This window comes from Aedes albopictus, chromosome 2 (assembly GCF_035046485.1).
Source record: "Aedes albopictus strain Foshan chromosome 2, AalbF5, whole genome shotgun sequence".
In the NCBI taxonomy this organism is placed as follows: Eukaryota; Metazoa; Arthropoda; class Insecta; order Diptera; family Culicidae; genus Aedes; species Aedes albopictus.
The window spans coordinates 141,598,838-141,622,254 of record NC_085137.1 but is presented as its reverse complement, the minus strand read 5'-3'; the positions used below and the strand labels follow the sequence as shown (position 1 = coordinate 141,622,254).

At 41.6% G+C, this 23,417-nt stretch overlaps 1 protein-coding gene across 9 annotated transcripts in view; it reads left to right on the top strand.

Moving 5' to 3' along the window:
* Positions 1-11,025: 11,025 nt before the first annotated feature.
* The window catches only part of LOC109410186 (metabotropic glycine receptor), a 347,855-nt gene continuing 335,463 nt past the window's right edge, over positions 11,026-23,417 (top strand). For 5 of the 9 annotated variants that reach the window (XM_062850540.1, XM_062850541.1, XM_062850544.1 and 2 more), the window contains exon 1: positions 11,027-12,322. The gene's annotated coding sequence lies outside the window, so the exon portion shown is untranslated. Of the gene's footprint in view, positions 12,323-23,417 lie in introns of all 9 variants that reach the window. The other 4 variants (XM_062850543.1, XM_062850547.1, XM_062850546.1 and 1 more) reach the window with 3 other exon arrangements.

The following is a 23,417-nucleotide window of genomic DNA, read 5'->3' as shown; positions in this document are numbered from 1 at the left end:
AAAACCATCGATGGGGCCTGAAGGATATCTTTGTTTTCAGTGAGGTAACCTGAGTCACTGAGGTTTTCAGTAGAAAGACCAGATGTGTTACACAAGATGTCATCTGCAAGCCTGTCTTCAAGGTTTCCGGAACTCCGGAACGACATCAAACTTCGCCGTATCTAATCTTGATGGACGAATCGGACGCACAACACCACCCCGGACCTGAAAGCCTTTCCGCAACCCTCAAATGGAGCCAGTTCTGTGGCCGCATCGATAGTGAAGGAACCGCCAGTACAAAATGTTATCTCCGTTGACTTAAAAAAAGCGATTATTACTTTTACAAATGTATGCCTAATGATACGTATATTTCGTTATTTAAATAAACTTATAAAATTCTGGTGTTATTTTGGTTAATAATCTCCATCTCTCCATTATGAAAACCCTGAATAATTAATCCCGGTAAAAATCATGAAAATGGGTGAATTTTTACCCATTTCTTTCAAAAAAGCCGGCTTTCTATAATGGGTAAATAAATACCCATCTTCTGACATAAACCGTCTTTACCCGTTAATGGGTAAACAGCCTTTACCCATTAAATGGGGAGAGGCACTTCTAGCGAAAATGGGTGTTTTTTCACCCATTAATGGGTTTTCGCAAACGACCGTGTAGCTACACTTCACTCGCCACCGTACCACCGTACTCGTTCGTTTGCCTATAGTTGATCCACAGTTGGATTGTCTTGATTCGTGCCGCGTACCTACACGCGTATTCGGTAACAGTAGTTTTTTCACGAGAAGTCGTCTAAGAATATCAAGTGCTCATCTGCCCTCAATTGATTACACTCACAACATGTATGTGATGCTTGTGCCGGGGATGCGACGAGTAATCATGTGAAATGTGGTTTTTGCTCTGCGTCGTTCCATGCTGAATGCACCGGTGTATCTGATGGCACTAGGCAGGAGATGTTGGAGAATCAGCAGCTGTTTTGGCTTTGTCGTCCATGCACTTCAATGATGTTAGACATCCGTTTTCGAAACACCACCCGTGCGGCATTTGAGGCTGGGCAAGATCAAGCGTTGAATGCCCATAGCGACACTCTTCAAAACCTTAAATCAGAAATTTTGCATGAGCTGAAAAATGAAATACGTACTAATTTTGCTACTCTGATCAACTCTAATTCGCTAACTCCAAAAACATTGCAGCGTGTTAGATTAGATAATCGGTACACTAGAGCACGGCGACTTTTTAGCGTGACCAATGCTGCTCCGACACAAAAGCCCGTACTTCTGCAGGGAACTGGTAGCACACTGTCCCCATCAACGGAAATACAGACTGTTCCGGCCCCACAGCCCAAGTTCTGGTTGTATCTGTCGCGTGTTGCACGAGACGTTTCCGTTGAGCAGATAAATGCACTTGCATGTCACCGACTCGGCACGACGGATGTCCAAGTTATTCGCTTGGTTGCCAAGGGAAAAGATATCAGTACCCTATCCTTCGTGTCATTCAAAATTGGAATTGATGCAGGATTAAAAACTAAAGCGCTGTCTACATCTACGTGGCCAAAAGGTCTTGTTTTTCGAGAATTTTCTAACGATAGTACGGGTGGAAATTTTTGGCGGCCAAGACCTCCCCCGGAAACCAACGATCCGATGAGCAGTCGGATGGAAGCGAAAAACGCTTGGAAAAACGCAACGTTGGAATAAACAACATTCAACCTACTGCAACCCCTGACCGCCACTACCGTTTATCACCGGGACGCACACTTGCCTCAAGCCCCAAGGAAGCCTCTAATCCGCTCAACACATTCGTGCCACTCCAGCCAGCGACCAACAGTCGTCCCGGTCTTGTGTTAGAGATAGGAGATGGGGTCTTCCGAATTCCGTTCTCAGGCAAGTATGATTCCATTGATAACAGTTCGCTACCTGAAATACCTCCCGCTTCCTGTCGCCTCGCTGATTCCAGTTGCCACGTTTGCAGTTCATCACGGCCCTCATCATTCCATAGCCAACCACCGGGACGCACACTTGCCTCAAGCTCTAAGGAAGCCTCTCATCCGCTCAACACAGTCGTGCTATTCCAGCCAGCGACCAGCAGTCGTCCCGGTCCTGTGTTTGAGATTGGAGATGAGGTCTTCCGACACCGATTATCAGGCAAGTACAACCTGCATTTGAACAGTGCGCTTTCTGTAACGTTTCCCGCTCCTAGTTCATTGACTCCAGCTGACCATGGACATCATTGCCAGGATGATGAACGTGCTTCTTGTTCTGCACATATGGTGTCTGCCGAGCATCATAGATTGACGAACGCTGAATCTAGCTGTGGACCACTACAACTACGAGTTTATTATCAAAATACCAGAGGGCTTCGTTCGAAAATCGATACGTTCTTCTTAGCACAGTCGCGGAGGTTGATTATGACATCATAGTGTTAACAGAAACTTGGCTCAATAACGCTATATTATTAACTCAGCTATTTGGGAATGCATACACAGTTTACAGAACTGATCGCAGTAGGCTTAACAGTAGGAAAACGAGAGGTGGTGGTGTTCTGGTGGCTGTTTCAACAAGATTTAATTCTTGTGTTGACCCTTCGCCGGTTAGTAGTTGTTTGGAGCAGCTTTGGGTGAAGGTCCTTCTTCGTGGGTTTGCTGTCAGTGTTGGAGTACTTTATTTACCTCCTGATCTCAAAAACGACGTTTCTCTACTTCAGCAGCACTTGGACTCAATCGAATCTGTCATGACCGGTTCGAACCAACACGACTTCACCCTTCTCTGTGGTGACTACAATCATTCCGAAATGCTTTGGTTACCCTCTGAGGATGGCGGCCTAAAGATTGATAGCAGAAGTTCAAATCTCTCGGGAGCTGGTAGTGTGCTTTACGATGGGTTTTGCTTCCATAACTTGACGCAAATTAACTCGATAAAAAATGCGAGCTGCATGTACCACTTCAGCGTCCTCCGTTGAAACCACCCTGGACGAATCGACATCTCCGCAAATTAAAGAGGCGAAGAAGGTCAGGTCTTCGAAAATATAGGCGTAACCGTTCTCCACAACTGAAACGTTGCTTTGTGTTTGCCAGTAACAAGTACACTAGCTACAATCGTCTTTCATACGCTCGATATGTTGACCGAGTTCAGAGGAATCTCCGGCTTCATCCAAAACGTTTCTGGTCCTTTGTGAAGTCTAAGCAGAAGGAAGATGGACTACCGACTGTCATGCGTTATGGGGATTCATCTGTGGAGACTGCTGCTGGAAAATGCAACCTTTTTGCGCGACACTTCAAGGCTGCCTTCTCGAGCGTTGATGTTACGCCCACACAAGTCGCTGAGGCAATCCGTGATACGCCATCGGATGTAATCGATTTCGGTGTATTTGATGTTACTGAAGAACACGTTCTTGGTGCTATCCAAAAGTTGAAATATTCCACATCACCCGGACCAGATGGCATCCCGTCATCGCTTTTGAAAAGGTGTTCCGCTGCTTTTATGATGCCGCTGATGAAGTTGTTTAATCGCTCGCTACAACAAGGAACCTTTCTGGCTGGTTGGAAAACCTCCTTTCTTTCACCTGTTTTCAAGAAGGGCGACAAGCGTGATATTGCCAACTACAGAGGTATAACATCTTTAGCCACATGCTCGAAACTATTTGAGATTATCGTGGAAAACGTTCTTTTTGAATCATGTAAGAACTACATATCTACGGCACAACATGGCTTTTTCCCGAAACGGTCAGTGGCTACTAATCTCGTCGAATTCACTTCACTTTGTATTCGTTCAATGGATGCTGGAAAACAAGTGGACGCGATTTATACGGATTTCAAGTCGGCGTTTGATCGCGTGAACCATAGCATGCTACTCAATAAGCTTGGAAAACTGGGAATGTCAGATGGCTTTGTCAGATGGTTTGACTCGTGTGGTGACGAGCGTCTTACTCATTCACCTTCATACAAGGCATTCGCGCGCATACGCGCACCTGCGTGAAGTCTTTGTAGCCTTCCCACTCTGCACAGCAGAACAGCAGAACAATCAGTTTTATATACACACTCGCGCTTGCAAGACGCGGTTACCACAAGTGGCGACGAGGATGAAAAAAAATCGTGTTCTGTCGCGTATGAATCGATTTTGATTCGTTTTTAATTGAATTGAATTACGCTCATATTATGTGCTGATATATTGCAATGTTACTGAGAAATTTTAATTGCAGTGGAGTGATGAAAAGAAAAATCACGTGATTATCGTTCATGAGAGAAAAAAATATATTATTCGTTAATGAAAAATGCAATTAGATCCTGGAAGAAAAAAAATAATAGAAATTCAATCGTGAAAAGTGAAGGAAGAAGGATTATAATGTGAATAGTTTCCATTTCCCAGCAGGGTTATCAAATAAATGACGAAAGAAAAGAAAGCAACGAGGTGACGCCGCGCCGCTTGTAGCGTGGATGCTGCGCGCAGAAAAAAAAATATGACCTTGAGCCATTGTTCCATGCGCGCGGCATGCGAGAGTATTGTTTTACAGTGAGTGTGCTAGTGATCAACCGCAGGTGAGCAAAGGTAACATAGATTGTGCAACTGTGTGTCTGTTTTTGTTGGAACTTTCTGCAAGATGCGGTGATGTTCAGCAGAAAAGCATACATAGTGAGTATAATGATTGTAGCGTCGGCGTTGTTCCAGAAGCACTGGCGCGGTGAAGGATGTGTGCTGTTTTGTACTGCGAGGTATGTTGGCATTTTTTGTAATTGAGTTTGCAGAAATCAATGAGAGGAGAATACGAGTATGTTAAATGCATACGGAGCTCCGTGAGATGTTTATTGATAAATCTACATTTCGAAATGGTTGAGGTTTAAGGCAAAAGAAAGATTGAATCAGACGACGTCTAATTTTGTGAATGCCCATAATTTTACCAGAAACTTTGAAGACATCGTGATTAAATTCACTAATGATGAAAGAGAAATACTTTGAAATATTGGGATTAAATTCACTGCGGGTATTGCTGCGACAGTGCATTCACTGAGAGTGCTGCTGTGTTATTAAAAAAAAATGCCATGACTTCTTCAAGTTTCCAGCACCTATTTAATCGTGTTATTCAGATGCAACGAAATTTTCGCAACGTTTTTCTGTACATGTTTTCACAGGTTTGTTTATGTTTTCACAGTTGCATGTTTATGCAAAATAGAAATTGAAAAACATGTTTTGTGTCGAACATTTGATGTATAGGATGAGTTGCTTTCGGTTTGTATCGGATGGTGCATTCTAGCCATTAATCCACACATTCGGTTGACAATTATCATTTTATCAAAAAAAAAAAATGTCTAGTCTTTAAGACAATCGTTCCCAGTCTAAAAAAACTTCAGCGTTGCATGGCTCTATCTTTATTTTGATCTACATTCAACAGACACACCAGAAAGTCCATAATTTAGTTCAAGCACCCAACGGTTGTTCATGCAGTTTAGATTTTCCTCACGTTTCGGATCTAGTCTATTTTGGATTTAGTTGGTTTGTGACTAGATTCACAGAAAGTGGATGAAGGATGTTGTGATTTGATTCACTGAAGACATATGGAAGGTATTTGTGATTAGATTCACTTGGAAACCACGGGAAGATACGTGATTAAATTCACTAAAAAGATAATGAGAGGACGTGAGTATGCCAATGGTAACATGCATTGAAGAGACTGTGATTGAATTCACTAAGAGCAGGAGGATGTTGTGATTGGATTCACTTGAAAACCACGGATAGGAATAAGTCATGTGATTCAACTCACTAACATTGTGATGAAATTGACTAATCGGGTTACTGAGACCTCATGGGACCAACTGTGATTAAATTCACTGACTGACTGTCTGAGTAGGAGTAGCAAGGAGTTGGGATTGAATTCGCTCGCTTGCATGCGGAAGGAGAGAGAAATGTATTGGAGCAGAGCGGAGGTGTTTGAATTCACTGAGAATGCATGGAGGGATCATAGTCGATAAGGCTGGCGAGAGGCTGCTCAACGAGATTCTGTCGAGAGAGCCTTGGTTCGAATCCTGGTCCCGTGGAAGATCTTTTCAAATTGTATTTTTTCGCTCTGCTGAGATAGGGTATTGGTTCCATTATTAAGCATTTGGCTCCAATTTTCATCTTGCGAAAACAAGGGATTGAAGCACTGTTTGTTTTGTTTATTATTTTTGTATTTTTGTTAGAAGTGAGTACCCATGAAAACAAAAAGAACGGGATCGATCGGGGCCGTAATCGCTTGTTTTCGAATAGGATGAATATGGGAGCGTGAGATTACTGATGGCACACATACCCTACAAGTCCAAAAGAAAAGGCGGATCATCCGGCACAGATGGCCAACCTTCGATAGATGCCGGAAGAGCTAATGAAACACTTCGCAAATCGATCTGGCTTTGTGCCAAAGGGTGGTCTAGCGTCAGAGTAATGAAGAAACATGGAAGATTGTGATTGAACTGGATGACATCAGGAAAGACTGCATTGTTTTTCATATCATGTTTTGGATTGGATTTGTGGTTGTGTTTTTGTGCTAGGAGATAATAAACGACCTTCAAACTGGAAAGGGTGGTTTTCTTCAATAATCATGCTAGTTTCGTGTATCAATTATTTCTGCTATGCATTGTTTAGGTAGCTGCATCGTTGGAGCGGTTGAGCGAGGAAAGGATTGCTTCAAATATAGCAAACACAGTTGAAATTTTGTCTTCCAAGTTCGCATTTTTTTTTGTGTAAACCAAATGAATGTTGTTATTATTATGATCCAGGTTCACGTCTTTGTTGTTGGAAAAAGGGCTTCTGCTTGACAAATGCATAGCCAGAGTGCGATTTGGTGGAGTGCAGTGGGTTGACTGGAATCTAAGGCTACAACACTGAGTGAGATGCGAGTCTGGGTCATCATGAATACTCTACTTTTTCTTTGGATCAGATTTTCAGTCAGTTCTTCTATCAGACTGAAACGGTAACATTTATTGGGTAAAACTTGGAGCTTGTTGCGTAAATGTTTTTGGCATTAGAAACGGATCTGTGGTTCTAAAGTGAATTGACAGCGGACTGATCAGGTATGTGTTCACACAAAGTGAGTTCTGATCCTGGATGCTGTGCGTTTGCAGCCATATTCATGTAATGGATCTTTTGGTTTGTTACGTAGTAATGCAAGGTTTGTTACAAGTGTTGCAAGTTTGAATGCAAAGAGTGATTTGAGTGAGCGGAGCAGATTTTCATGTTTGAATCCGCGTTGTTTGGAGTGGTTCTACAAACAGTGTGTAGACAGCATCCTGTTATGAATGTGATTAGTTGTATCTGTCCTGTGGTCGAAGCGGTGGATGAGCGAGCGTTCGGTAAGACATAATGGTAATTTCCTTGGATTCCTTGAGCGTGGAGAGTCTTTGAATTCAGTTGCAAGATTGTCATTGGCAGAGGGTGGTCTCAGTAAAGGACAAACGCCTTGCAATCCTGGTTCAACAGCGCACTAGAACTTCGAATGCACAAATCTCAAGTAGCAAGCTTCGAATAACAGTGTCACTTTTATTTTGTTCTTGCTTGCTTGTGAAAAGCTTAAAATGAGGAGATCAAGAGTGCTGGTTTTGTTTTTAATGAGATTTGTGCGACTGAAAATCGATAGTAGATGCAGAAGTCGCCCATTGTTGCGGCCATTTTGGGATTCTTACCAAGGCTATCCTTAACTCGAGCAATGGATTAAGAAGTAGGCATTGTCTTGTTGGTGCATTGCACAGGGAGGAGGAGAGATATCTGCTCTTTAAGCTTAGGTCGGAGCAACATTTTGAGAACTTGTGATTAAATTCACTAGAAGCGTATTGCTGTGATTCAATTCACTGAGGGTGTACAAGTAGCAATGGATTTAATAGGTAACAAGAATCCATTGTGGAGGATGATAAATGAATTAAATTCAAAAATCAGTTCAACTTGAGAATATTTCCAGGAACGAAGGTAAAGTAAAGCGAGAGGTCAGTAATTGGATAGGTTCTGCTGCGACAAAGTGTGTTCTGGAAAGTCGTATCACAGAGAGCATCGCTGGTATTGCGGAATATACTGAAGTGCAGATGGTCTTAGAAAAGGATTCACCAGTACACTTTGGAAGACACTGCAGCGGTCACATAGGACGGACACCAGAAGAGCATCTTTTGGAAGAGTTATTCAAGGGGAAAGCATAATATGCTGTTGACTTCATGCCACGCCGCTCACATGAAGGATTTTTGCTGTTGCAAAGGATATTCGAGGCATCGGGGTCGTATGGTTAATGTTATGATTCATGTGGCCGTGTTATGATGTGGAATGCTGGTTCGATTCACGACGCAGTCGTCATGTGGTGTATTTGACTGTGCGTTATTTGGTCTGTTATCTGGTGTCGTGCTCCCTTCTAAGATAAAATGAAAGCCATACAGAAAAAAATTAAACGTGTTGATGATTTTTGCATAAGTAAATATTCAGAGTGACTGAAAGCATTTCACTAGATCAAATGAAGAACGGAACCACAATTCCACGATAACTAATAAGAAAATAAAATAATAAAAAGAAAATTTGTTGGAAGATATTGAGTAAGTCGTATTTGCGGAACTTGAATATAATATGCGTGTGTTAATGACTCGTGAATCTATAAGAAGGAGTAAGTGGAACAACTGCTAAAGAGAAAAAAAAATACTGTCAGAGTATTTGAACTAACTGTGTCTGGTCGTGGTTGTCTGCCGTTACCATTTGTCAGATGGTGATTGGTGCTTAGAGAGGAGAGTGTCACGCTTTTGATAAGTCATATAGGGCCGGTCGATTGTTTTTTTTTTGGTAAGGAGACACATGTTACTGTAAGGGGGAGAGACGGAGCAGCTTTGCTTCGGAAGTGTTCACGATTGTCTGAAGGATGATGCGTGCCGATAAAGTAGAAGTTAAGAAGTACCAGTAGGTGTGGTTTATTCATTGAGTGCGGCATCGAATCACTACATTGAATTGATGATTAGCCCATATGACGTTTAGACGGTTTTGATATTCAACGGTTTAAAGTATTAGTAAAACTTTAGAAATCTCTAAGCCTATGTACAAATTCAGATTATTGAAAGGGGGATGTGGTGACGAGCGTCTTACTCATTCACCTTCATACAAGGCATTCGCGCGCATACGCGCACCTGCGTGAAGTCTTTGTAGCCTTCCCACTCTGCACAGCAGAACAGCAGAACAATCAGTTTTATATACACACTCGCGCTTGCAAGACGCGGTTACCACAGATGTTTTCAGAATTATTATCGAATGAATTAACAATAGCACTATTCGATTCTCGTTCCGGTGGGGAAATTTTTCTCGACTCCCTGGGCGTTGTGTATCATTGTACTTGCCTCACAATATACAAATTCATGCAATGGTAGGCAAAATTAAATTAACTACTGTGGAAATGTTCAAAGAATACTAAGTTGATGAGAGGCAGGCCAAGTTCCAGTGGGAACGTTAAGCCATAAGGAAGACGAAGATTACCAAAGAAATTAACAAAGAAATTGCTGGAAGCGTTATTGGAGAAACTAAAAATAAAAAAATATCAAGAGAGTTGATGTTATTGTTTAAAAAACGTTTGAAAGACTACAAGAACAAATTGACGAAGGATCGAAAAATAAACTCCTAAAGAAATTATGTAACAAATTCCACATATATAACCGAAGAAATTCTCAAAGAAATAGCGGGAGGGAATCCAAAGAAAGTTACGAAGTAATTTGCCGGTTCCAAAGGAATTACTTAAGGATTTCCAAAAGGATTTTTGAATGACAAACAAATTGCAAAACAAATTGCAAATAAAATTGCGAGGAATATTCCCTGAAGAATTACCGAAATCACAAATATCTTGTACTACATATTTCTTATAGTACAGGTCTGACTCGATTATTCGGTGTCGTTTCGGAACTGGTTTAGTAAAGGCAAAATTTCAGCCTTATACAGCATTCCATTCACCAGATATATGTTTGTAAAGATTCAGAACGCGACTCAGGAGTGCAACCATGTGCATGTGAAAATTTTGTAGTTTTTGAGAATCATACATATAATTGCTCTATAAAAGTATCGTTATGTTCACGTGGTAGTGTTCAACTAATAAAAAAAAAGCTGTGTTCAAACCCAAAATGCAAATATGTAGCATTATTTTGTAATTTTAAGTATTTATAACTCTTACAATTGTTCTGGAAAGCTATTTTAATATACAAAGGATTGTTTTTATTCTATACAACAAGTAGGTTATCGCGATGAATGTTATATGCAATTTTATGGATATTGTGTAAGTTCTAAGATTTACACTTCTCATAATTGCTCTGCAAATGTATTCTTATGAACATATGATTGATTTTAATCAACATTACTAACATTATTAACATTCATTAGTGTTGGAAGCCTAGTTTTTCCCGCAACGCAGTGATACTGGAAGCCACTGGAACTGGCACCCCCTAGACATCCCCTAGGAAAGAATCCTAGATACGATACGTCAATGACACTTTTGCAAACCCCTCTTCTCCCTGTAATCGTGGCGTACTTCAGTGATCACCCCTATAATACCCAGAGATTTGTCCTTTTCTAATTTATAAACTGTTTGGCTTTATTTAATCGCTGTAGTGATTGGAGTTTCAAATGACAATATTCCGAACAATGATTCATCCTTCTTCAACCCATAGGCTGTTCTTTCAAGAAATATTGTTTTCCATATTGAACCTTAATGAATAACATTACTTTCCATCATTTATGGGCATCTATTTCGAATTGCAATGTGGTAATAAATTGCTGCATACAAGTAATTGCAAGTTTAGTAGACACTATCCCAAGATATGGCATGGCCATGCGTAATGAAAGTGGCGGTAATCGTTAAATCAGAGATTTTTTGATACTTCACTGTATTTCGATCCTGCCTACATTCGACCCTGTCCGGCAGATTACAGAAGGGCACTCATCCGCCCTTACGCACACATGTATCACAACAATACAACGACAGTTCTCCACCAACCCTCCCCCGCATCATCCACAGAAAGAGAGCAAGAGCGGAAAACCTAGCCGGAAAATGTGCGAATGAGTTGCTGCCACTGGAAAATTTTTGCAGACTGGCAGCCTCGCGCTCTCGCCGTTCGTGTGTCAGTCGAGGTGCGTTTTCCTACGGGACAAGTCGAGAAAGTCTAGAACCGGTTCGGTCCGCAGTTCGATACTCGGTGTTTCTCTGTCCAGATCTGTATCTACACAGCCACCCACCTTGATGGGTGGTGGCAGCTAATATCTCTCTGAAGGGACCACGACACACTCCACCATCATCCCCATTGTCGTCGTCATCGTCGTCGTCTGTCTGTTTGGGGACTTATTGGAAACTGCTGTTGCCCTCCTCGCGTCCGTCTGGGAGGGGTGCGCCGTCGTCGTCGTTATTGTTGCTGGCTGTTGTTAATATCGCTGGGGGATTGGAAGCAATACAGTGTGGAAGGGGGTCCTGTGTTGGTTTATCTTCGAACAATCTAGCCGTCGTCTTTTGGGCCAGTGTGCTTTGCTTACCTCAGTTAAGAATTTTGTGGCTATGAAGGTGGCTTGAGTTTGGGAAAATTTCAGTGGATCAGATTGCATCTCGGATATATTTTTTCAAGAGGTTCTTTTCTCGACGTGGAAATTCATACCGTCAGTCAGTGGAAACAGTGGAGTGGGTCCGTGTCTCGAGTGGTCGTTCGGCGTCGTCATCGCAGATGTTGTCCAGGGCGCAGGGGCCATTTGGCGTAAAGTGAGCAGCACTCGGGTGGATCTGATTTCCTCCATGGAGTGAAAAGTGCACAGTTTAATAAAGTGGAAAATCGGAAAATTGCACCAGCATCTTGATGGTGTGTCAGCCCGGGCCATCGAGAAGTGCCGTGTGTCGTGTGTGAGCTAGAAGACCGAAAGAAGAGAAAGGTGATTTTTCATATTTTCTGCTCTTGCCTTGCTGCTGCTACTACTCTCCGGAAGAAGATATCGACATCTCGGGTGCATCTGGAAGGAAATTCCCTGCCGAGAAAAACACGTCCCGAAGAAAAATAACAGAATCAAACCCAATCAAGTGGAAATTTATCGAAAGTGGATAAAACAGCATGGGTTCTGTCGTGAAGCAGAACGAGTAAAATCTACCTTGGTAATATTCCTCATTTATGGACTACACCACGAAAAGTGACGATCCCATCGCTACTCAATTGGAACATATATTTTAATAGTTATCCCAAGGAAAATAAAGTGATTCCCAGTGAACAAAAAGCAACTCACATTGACCGACTGCTGAATCAGCTCATTATTCATTGAGGATATGAAGTCGAAGCAACAGTACCATACTCACCATTAGTGGCGGTCCGGAGCCTGAGCCTGCTGACGTCAAGGTAAGGCAACGTAACAATGCCCATTTATTTTTTGCCAACCATAAAGGAAAGCGGGGTCGAAGTTTTAATGAAATAAAAGTTTGTTTTTATGTGTTCTGAGCTCAAATAAATTAATGTTTTATGGGTGTTACGGTGGTTCAAATCAGTCAAATTTGATTGCTTGTAACACATCCCAAGCAGAAGGGAATACCGTCGTTGGGGGTGAGATTAGGTCAAAAGTGCATACTTCCGCATTCATTGTTCAAAAACTTTTGCTTCTTTGCATGAAAAAGTCTTCCAATCACTGCTCAACCAGAAGCACCTAACAAGATAATAACAAAATTATAACAACCATTGTTAGAAATAACAGAATTTGATATAATTTTGTTGTAGGTATTCTTATAGGTGAATAACCATATCTATCTATCCTGTTGCGAATAGTTCCTATGCATTGTGCTCTTAGTGGAACTGGCAACACTGAAACAATAACGACGTGTGCTACAGTGGCTGCCTATTGATAATTTAGAACGATAGGGCAGTGCGTTTCTGTTCGTGATTAGAAGAACTACGACAAGTCGAGCACCGCTGTTAGGAGATTGGCCGGAGAACTGATACTACAATGTAAAATGGTTTTGTATTATAATTATTCAGTTACTAATAAACGTTCAATAAATTTGCAGTTATTGAAGCTGCTTGAAATAGAGTTGCTCTCAGTATGGTACCCTGCCTCCGAACCGCCACACGTCCTAACAAATACAAAACAAGGGTTAACCCTTATGTGGCCGACAGGGTACCCGGGAACCCAGCGCTTATTTAAAAAGCACGGTGTAGAAAAAAGCAAAAAGTTTGTCGGACACATAACGGTTAATAAAGAAGAATGAAAAGTTAATGATCTGATGAAGAGGAAGTTCGTGAATGTATACATATTTCGTTTTACACAGACAAGGCTTTACAATTTTGCCACAAAACTAACCCAACTTCATCTAGCTAAACAACTGTGTTGTTGCACCAACAGGGTTTTCGTCACAGTTTCCAGCAGAAAGAATGTTATATAAAACGCTACAAAGCGCTGCAACATTACAAAACGTATTGTACAAAAGCAGCTGTTTTGTGGGTGATGATTCTTATTCGATTGGCACAACATCCGGCAACTGTTCCGGATTTGAATTAGAGTAAAATGAATAAATAATCAAAAAAAAAAAAAATGGAAAACAGATGGCTGTGAGGCATTTGATTTGCAGCTATATATCCTGCTTGAATTCCAACAGTTTTTTTTTTATTACAGCTTCTAGCTGTAATGACAGCGCATAACGCTTCAAAGCTTCAAAGCACTGCTGATTTCTGATATTGGCGAATTATAACTAAACCATAACAAGTTCTGTTACATTTTTCATAAAAAATATGACACCGTCTACAAATTACGTGACGCTCTAGGGATAGGGGCAAGTACAATCTAGTATTACGGTTAATGCAAAATTTTAGGACTTTCATACAAAAAAGCGTAACGAAAGAGGAGGGTGTGTTAAAACATGACAGTTTTATCATTGCTTTATATCTAAAGGTTTTTTAACGTGAGAAAAGATCGTTTGAGAAGGGCGTATAAATTGAATTGTATTTAAAATCTGTAACTAGGAAATCATTCGTTATAGAGAAAAAGTGGGCTTTGTGAGAAAAATATACAGTATACACTATATATTTTTTACCCATTTATTTATTTAGTTAACACCAAATTCATGATAATACTGAATCAACAATTTGCCGCCATAATACTCGATTTGCAGCTGCAGCTCTCCATCCTCGGTCACGCCCATCACTCGCCAGATCACGCTTCACCTGGTCCGCCCATCGTGCTCTCTGCGCTCCACGCCTTCTTGTACCAACCGGATGGTTAGCAAACACCAAATTTGCAGGGTTGTTGTCCGGCATTCTTGCAACATGGCCTGCCCACCGTATCCTTCTGGCTTTGGCCACTTTCTGGATGTTGAGTTCACCGTAGAGTGCACCGAGTTCGTGGTTCATCCTTCTCCGCTACACACCGTTCTCCTGCACGCCGCCGAAGATCGTCCTTAGCACCCGCCGCTCGAAAACTCCGAGTGCTTGCAGGTCCTCCTCGAGCATCGTCCATGTCTCGTGTCCGTAGAGAACCACCGGCCTTATTAACGTCTTGCACATGGTACATTTGGTGCGGGGGTGAATCTTTTTTGACCGCAGTTTTTTTTTGGAGCCCATAGTAGGCACGGCTTCCACTGATGATGCGCCTTCGTATTTCACGGCTCACGTTATTGTCAGCCGTTAGCAAGGAACCGAGGTAGACGAATTCTTCTACCACCTCGAAAGTATCCTCCCCCCCCGTCTTTCGTAACATTGCTGTTAAGGCTTGTCCTGTCTCGCTCAGTCCCACCTACCAGCATGTACTTTGTCTTAGCCGCATTCACCACCAGTCCGACCTTTGCTGCTTCACGTTTCAGGCGGGTGTACGTACAGCTCTGCCACCGTTCCAAATGTTCTGGCAATAATGTCCATGACGTCCGCAAAGCACACAAATTGACCGGATTTTGTGAATATCGTATCCCGGCTGTTGAGCCCGTCTCGTCGCATAACACCTTCCAGGGCGATGTTGAATAGTAGGCAGGAAAGTCCATCACCTTGTCGCAGTCCCCGTCGAGATTCGAATGAACTGGATAGTTCACCCGAAATCCTTACGCTGTTCTGCACACCGTCCATCGTTGCTCTTATCAGTCTGGTAAACTTCCCGGGAAAGCTTTTCCATAGCTCTGTGCGGTCGATACTGTCGTATGCCGCTTTGAAGTCGATGAACAGGTGATGCGTTGGGATTTGGTATTCACGGCATTTCTGGAGGATTTGCCGTACGGTGAAGATCTGGTCCGTTGTCGACCGGCCGTCGATGAAACCGGCTTGGTAACTTCCCACGAACTCATTTACTTTAGGTGAAAGACGACGGAAGATGATCTGGGATAGCACTTTGTAGGCGGCATTCAAAATGGTGATCACACGAAAGCTCTCACTCATTAACTTGTCGCCTTTCTTGTGGATGGGACAGATTATCCCTTCCTTCCACTCCTCCGGTAGCTGTTCGGTTTCCCAGATCTTGACTACTAACTGGTGCAGACAGGTGGCCAACTTTTCCGGGCCCATCTTGATGAGTTCTGCTGCGATACCGTCCTTACCAACCGCTTTGTTGTTTTTGAGCTGGTGGATGGCATCCTTAACTTCTCTCAGCGTGGGAGTTGGTTAGTTTCCGTCATCTGCTGCACCAACATTGTCATTTTCTCCGCTGCTCTGGTCCTCCGTGCCTACATTCTCTTCGCCATTCAGGTTCTCGTCGAAGTGCTGCTTCCACCTTTCGATCACCTCAGGTTTGTCCGTCAGGAGGCTCCCGTTCTTATTACTGCAGATTTCGGCTTGCGGCACGTAGCCTTTGCGGGATGCTTTGAGCTTCTGGTAGAACTTACGTGTTCCATTTCCTCGCACTCCGCTTCTTCCAGGTGGCGCTTTTTCTCCCGGAAGAGACGGGTCTGCTGCTTCCGCTTCTGTCTGTATCGCTCAACATTCTGTCGGGTTCCATGCTGCAGCATTACCGCCCGCGCTGCATCCTTCTCCTCCAGAACCGCTCTGCACTCCTCGTCGAACCAATCGTTTCGTCGACTCCGTTCCGATAGTGCTCTCGGCTGCGTTGTTGATGGCTGCTTTCACTGTACTCCAGCAGTCCTCTAGAGGGGCCACATCGAGCACACCCTCGTCCGGCAACGCTGCCTCAAGATTCTGCGCGTATGCGGTGGCGACATCTGGTGGATTCAGTCGCTTCAGATCGTACCTGGGTGCCCGCCGGTACTGTACATTGTTAATAACGGAGAGTTTTGGGCGCAGTTTAACCATCACCAAGTAGTGATCAGAGTCGATATTAGCGCCACGATAGGTCCTGACGTCGATAATGTCGGAGAAGTGTCAAGTGCCGTCCATCAATCAAAACGTGGTTGACTTGCGATTCCGTTTGTTGTGGTGATCTCCAGGTGTAACGATACGGGAGGCTGCACACTGGTTCCTGCCCCATATAAGGGCGGCCATAAATATGATTTTCTCGAGTTTTATGATGAAACCGCTAAATATGATGCATATTTGCATTCCAAATGCGTTTTTCTATTGTTTATTGAAAATGAGCTCAATCGAGTTTTTGGCTTTACGGAGCCGAAAATCATTATTTTGCAGTTTGGGTTACCAGCTCATTTGGATAAACTAAAATTAGTTTAGGTGGTCCACGGTAGTCAAAACTGCTCAAGAATTTGGAAACAGACATAATGTGATGGATAGAGATTGTAACAGTTGGGAAGGGAAGAAGTGACCCCTGCAAAGCAATATGGGAGGTATTTGTTAGTTTTTGAGTATATCGAAGGTACGACACATAAGTGACTATCACCAATCTGGTCGCAAATGGTCGCAGCTAAATTTGCCAGTGAATCATTGCTTATGATTATATGGAAGTTTTATAGAAGAATTTCCAAAGGGGTCGGAAGGGAAAACATTTTTTTTAGCTTGTTGAAAATTTTCATTTTTTTGTGCTTTGTGGAAAAAGCATCTAATTCAGTCATACTTATTCAAATAAAATGACAAAGAATGGTATCTAAATTTATGATAAACATCGATTTGAACAATGAAGAATCGAACACAATCAACTAAATACATGTCGAATGGATGAGACTTTTTAATAGAGTGATGAATGCATAGGACTGAAATTAGAAAAAAAAAATAAAATGTCTACTCAAGAATATCCACTTTCATGAGCTCTGCGGAAAAGTTTCGGCCAGTCTTGTTAGCGATCACAGTCTTTGACACCTTTTCGTCGATATTCGGCTGCCTTTGTCTCCAACATTCGCAACACAAGCGATCAAACTACTGTACGGAACAAAAATGTCGAATGAATGCGCTTGACCACGATTGCGTCTTCGGGAGATGGTTCGGTTTTTTGTTATTTCTGTTTTTCCCATAAAGAGAGCTGTTTTGGTTAAATGTATGTGTCGTAATCGATTTATCATACACGAATAAACTAATATTATACTAATTTTTATCAAAATTGGCTGAAATCTTGCAAAAAGCTGAAATTAGCCAAATGTCATCGTGTCAGACGACGATGATGTGATCCACTTTTTTGTTTATTGATCTTCGTTCTGCCGCTCGTGTTGTGTGTAAGAGGCAGTGTGTGGATTTTTATCGCGAACCACTGAATGGTCCATGCTCAGCAAGTGATACATTCGCGAATGTAACATTTCATGAACCAACATGCTCGGTAACGCTCCCCGAAATGCTGTTCATTCTCTTGCCCGGTTCGATACGAGAGCGCAATCAAGAGAGAAGATGCTCGATGACGCTAATGAAAGCGATGCATTCGGTAAGAATATTTTATTGCCATAATTCTTTTTTTATTGTGACTACACAACCTGCAACGTCATGAATACAGTTAAATTAAATAGTATTTCACGTTTTTAAAGCGAAAACACATTAAATACTTATGAAAATAACGATTATTCACAGTTGCCCCAAGCCAACGATGAGCGATCATCGGTAAGTGTTACACTTAGCGATGCCCGCTCATCGCCGCAGCTTGTTTATATCGGAGTATCCTCTTTGTGTTCCTTCGTGAACCATGCGACTCGACGAGAGAACATACACCGCTTGGTAATTGAAACAGAACCAACAGAAGGGAAGAAAAACTGCCGAGTGGTTCACTGATCACTTTTTCGTCCAAACACTGGTAAGAGGGAGCGGTCGCGCTCGAATGAAACAAAGCAAGCTGACACCCGACCGCGGCAACGAAACGAAGGTAGTGAAAAGTGTCGAATGTTTACAAGCCTGGTTTCGGCATACAATTGATAAAGGTAATGATTGATCCTAGTTATTAAAGCATTAAATTTGATGTTACCGCAATGATACCACAGTTTTATTGAGGTCAAATTTTTGGATTAATGACCTATGGCGGAACCACTGTGGGCTGGGCTGGAAGAAGGTGCTACGAATGGTTATGTTTTTGGAGGCGGCGAAATCGATGAGGCGTAGGCCATTTTCGTTCGTCAGCTGGTGGGCGCTGAACTTTCCAATCGTCGGTCTGAATTCCTCCTCCTGGCCTACCTGAGCGTTCAAATCACCTATGATGATCTTGACGTCGTGGCTTGGGCAGCGATCGTACTCGCGTTCGAGCTGCGCGTAAAATGCGTCTTTGTCATCATCAGTGCTTCCGGAGTGAGGGCTGTGCACGTTTATTATGCTGAAGTTGAAGAATCGGCCCTTGATCCTCAACCTGCACATTCTTTCGTCGATCGGCCACCAACCGATCACGCGCCTCTGCATGTCGCCCATCACTGTAAAAGCTGTTCCCAGCTCACGTGTGTTGCCGCAGCCTTGGTAGATGGTATGATTACCTCTAAACGGTCGCACCATGCATCCTGTCCAACACACTTCCTGCAGCGCTACGATGCCGAACCCGCGGTTCTTCAATATATCGGGGAGTATGCGGGTGCTCCCGATGAAGTTGAGAGATCTGCAGTTCCACGTACCGAGCTTCCAATCGCAAGTCCCTTTTCGTCGCTGTGGTCGTCGCGATTGGTATCGGTTCGCATTCTTCTCTTGTTGATTTTCCGGTGCTAGTCTTTTTTACGGCTGACTCGCAGGGCCTGACACCAACCCAGGAAGCTGGGCTTACCTTCCCGGAAGCTACGGGTTCTGCATTGGCATTTCCTCCAACTACAGTGCTAACTAGCTAGGCTCAAGCGCCAATCTTCGCCGGGGGTGGTGCCCAGGAGATAATATTTTACCTGAGCTTCCACCCCCTAGTTTCAAAGCTATAAATTATGGAAAGGAAGGGCAAACATGGATTTTTCCTGTATTGGCAAAGACGAGTGGTGCTGCCACGGGCCAAAGAGTGATCCGATCGGCACTTAAATTTGGATTTTTGCTTCCTCCATTTAAACAAACATTCCAACAAAATTTGGTCGAAATCCGTGATAGTCGAAAACACGTTTCCACTTTTTCTCAGTCACTTCATATGGAATGTCAAGATGGCCACCCAGGTCGCATAACTTAAACATTTGTCAATTTGACAAGTCCAGAGTCTAAAGTCCAAAGCACATAGTTAAATGACAAAGCTAAATGTCTAACCTTTTCCTATCACATAATGTCCCATTGTAGCGTCAATGTCAGTCTTTTATTCACGGATCTTGATATTAATTCACAGATTCAACTGCATTTTGTCTTGGAATTATTGACAAAATTGAAGAAAGTGTTCAATATCTTTTTCTCGATTATGTCGCTAAATCTTTATTTCACTTTCAGTATCATTCAATTTATAAAAACAGAGTTGGTCAGCTAGCAAAACTTAAAAATTAAAGAAAACACTGAAAAGTAGAAGAACTAACTTCACCTGTAGCAATTACTTATTTATTTGTTCTAATCTTATTGAAGTTTTGAAGCAAGTGCTATCAAAATTGAGTTAATTTTTCTTCTCCACAGATCGACAGAACATAATTCTCTAGGAAATTTCTGGAGGAAACTTTCGACAAATTTCTGAAATAATTCCTTAAAGATTTCTGCTGAACTTCATGGAGATGTCAAAAAGCAAAATAAAAATTTGCAATATTTCTAAAACCTTTAAGGGCAGCAAAATGCTTCCAAAAAACCACGAAATTATTTTTTCTGAAACAGAGGTACAATTTCTTTTTCAAAGCATATACAGGCGACATTTTTAGAATTAAAAAAAAAACATAAATTCATCTAGGATCATCAGCTTGTAAAACATTTGATCTGTCGTTGACGGGCTCACAAATGTACTCCATTTTTTTTCCTTTTTTTCCCACACTTGAGTCCTCTAAAGCTAGAAAGTGCCCATCCAAACATCTGGTGGACAATTCTTCCTGCCCAGAAGTTGCTCGCTTTCGCGCGTAAAAAGTACGACCACAATCTCGGCCTTCCCAGCAGCATTGTTGTTTTTCGGTTCTGTAAACGCCGTTTAACCACATCCAGTGTTGGTGTTCCACTGCTTGACCATCAACTGTGTAAATCCTATTCCTGAGTACTCCTTCATTGTAACCATTCAACAAATTTTCGACTTCCACCATTTTTTTCTTTTGTCTGTCAGCAAATGTCCATCGTGAACACTGACGCTGTCTTTCACTGCGCATCTTTGACAGTAGCATAAAGCCTGCGCATATCGTTCCTATCCATGCTTCCCTGCGCTTCAGCAAACAAACTTCCCAAGTATCATTTTTGTTTTGTTCGGCTCTATAAAAGGTTTTCATGCCCAATTTTATAAAACTTGCAATAAAACTGATTCATGCATCACAACCTCTTGATAACCTCTTCAAGAGCATCTTCCGGCTAAGTGGACCACTCTCGAAGAGGTTTTGCAAACCGTTAGAAGAGTAGCAATAAAACTGTTTTAAAACCTAGTTGATTTTCCATACTCGAAAAGTGGTTATGATAATTGTTTTTTTTTTTTCAACTAAACTATGACAGCTCAAGATGCAGAGAATCTACTTCAATGGAGGTGACATCATGCGCAAGAAAGCGATAATTTCAAAATAATATTTTAGTAGTTATAGTGTTACTAGGATTATGTGTATTCAATTTTACCTCGAATGTTAAGATTGAAGAAAAATAAAATTATGCGCTTTGAAAATGGTGAATATTGTCATCTTGGAGTTAAATAGATCAATTTGTTAATTTAGTAAACTATCTCGAATTACAAGAAAACTCTGCTGGGAGTGTTTATTTATGTGAGTATGCTATAGATATAACGATAAACTATCGATGCATTGCTAATTTTAGCAAAATCAACCAACGTTATCTAATTTTCCTTCAGCAAAATCAAAAGGAGTTCGATTAGTTCCAGCTAAAAATGAAGCAAATCAAACTAATCCTAAAGAAAAAACAAAAAATAATAAATCGCATAGTTTTTTGATATAAATAAAAATGTCTAGTTTTGAATGAATCTTCACAGCAACCCCTTCGGCTGACAAGCGTTAGGTATTGTTGTTTCTTGAGGTCGTGACGCTGAATAATCGTCCTGAAACTTTTCGACTGCAAGATAATGATCCGAGTCAATGTTCGAAGCTTTGTAAGTTCTCATATCTATGATGTCTGAAAAAATGTCGCCCGTCGACCAGCGTGTAATCTAGGTGTTTTCGCATTTTTTTACGTGCGAAGTGAGTACTGCTGATTAGGCCTGTCCACCTTTTCAAAAATGTTCTCTGATTCTCAAGTCCACCCCCATATTTTGATTGGCATCCTAAAAGAAGTAACTGGTCAAAATTTCAGCCAACTCCATTGAAATTAAGAGGTGCATCAAATCAGTTTTGTGTTTTTCGACTATTTTTGAACTTCAAAAAATCATAGCTACACTAAAACTTGTCAAAACTCAATTCTTTTGGCAGAAATTGAAAGCTATACTCGTTTGCTACAACTTCTCCGAACAACGTGTGACAATAAAATTGAAGGAAACATGCGTAATTATCACATTTGTGATCAGAAAAACCTAAAAAAGTTGTTTTTTTGATAGATTTCGTTCTGGAACACCCTAATATACGTTATAAGTTTGATATTTTAAAACGGCATCATATTCTCTCATGTTTTTTTGGTTATTTGCTTCTTTGACACCAATGCTGTAGGAGTTGAGCAAAAAATATTAAAATTCGGGAAAGCCAAATGTGGCCTAAAAACTAGCTTTTTGGGGGCAATCACGCTGTGGCGCGAAATTGTACTGAACGTAGTAGCTTTGCTTCCTTGTAGTTTGCCTTGGCTACCCCCTATCACGGGTGATAACAAACAAGCGTAATGACAGGTGTTGGCTATCATATCAGTGCTGACGCGATGCCACTTTTTGCGCGCCAAAGCGTGATTGCACCCGAAAAGCTAGTTTTTAGGCCACATTTGGCTTTCACGAATTTTAGTAATTTTTGCTCAACTCCTACAGCATTGATGTCAAAGAAGCGAATAACCAAAAAACATTGGAGAATATGATGCCGTTTTGAAAAATCCAACTTATTACGTATATTAGGGTGATCCAGAACGAAATCTATCACAAAATCAACTTTTTAGGGGTTTTCGGATTACAAATGTGATAATTACACATGTTTCCTTCAATTTTATTGGCACACGTTGTTCAGAGAAGTTGTAGCAAACAAGTATAGCTTTCAATTTCCGCGAAAAGAATTAAGTTTTGACAAGTTTTAGTGTAGTTATGATTTTTTGAAGTTCAAAAATAGTCAAAAAACACAAAATTAATTTGATGCACCTCTTAATTTCAATGGATTTGGCTGAAATTTTGACTAGTTACTTCTTTTAGGATGCCAATCAAAATATGGGGGTGAACTTGAGAATCAGAGAACTTTTTTGAAAAGCTGGACAGGCCTACTCTGCCGTGAATCGCAAGTCAGTCCCATCTGTAAAAAGTAGGCATTGAGAAAATGGACTCTGAAGTTTTTAAATTCGATTTCTATGTGAAATTTCAAAAAATCGCCATAAATTGAATACTTCTGCGATCATCATGAAACTTTCACAAATTGTTTCAAACGTGAAAACGTAACTGCAAAAAATATAAAACTGGCTAAAACAGTGCTTGATTTTGTACTGCAGGGTACACAAGTTCGTAATGGGACTGACTTGCGATTACTTCTCATTATGGGACAATCTGAATTGGTGTTGTTTTTCGATTTTACTGAACAAACTATATATTTTTATTCACACAGCTGAAAGACCATCCGAAGGAAGATCGAAAACCGCCATTAACTCAATTTTGCCCAAAATGCAGATGGGACTGACTTGCGATTCACGGCAGTACTGCTGATGCCATCTGCCAGCAGCGAATGTTACAAGCCGCAGACCATTATCGTTGACTACGGAATTATTGCTTCCTGTTCCAATGACAATTCGGAATACACTTTCTCGGCCTATCTGTACGATAACATCTCCGATGACTATTTTAACTATTTTGACTATTCTGAAAACTTTAGTCAATCACTCTCACTATTGTCTTATATGTTCGAAATGAAGCTTCCACCCCACCATACTCTACCGTGGTCCACAGCACAGGAAACTTTGCGATATCATTTTC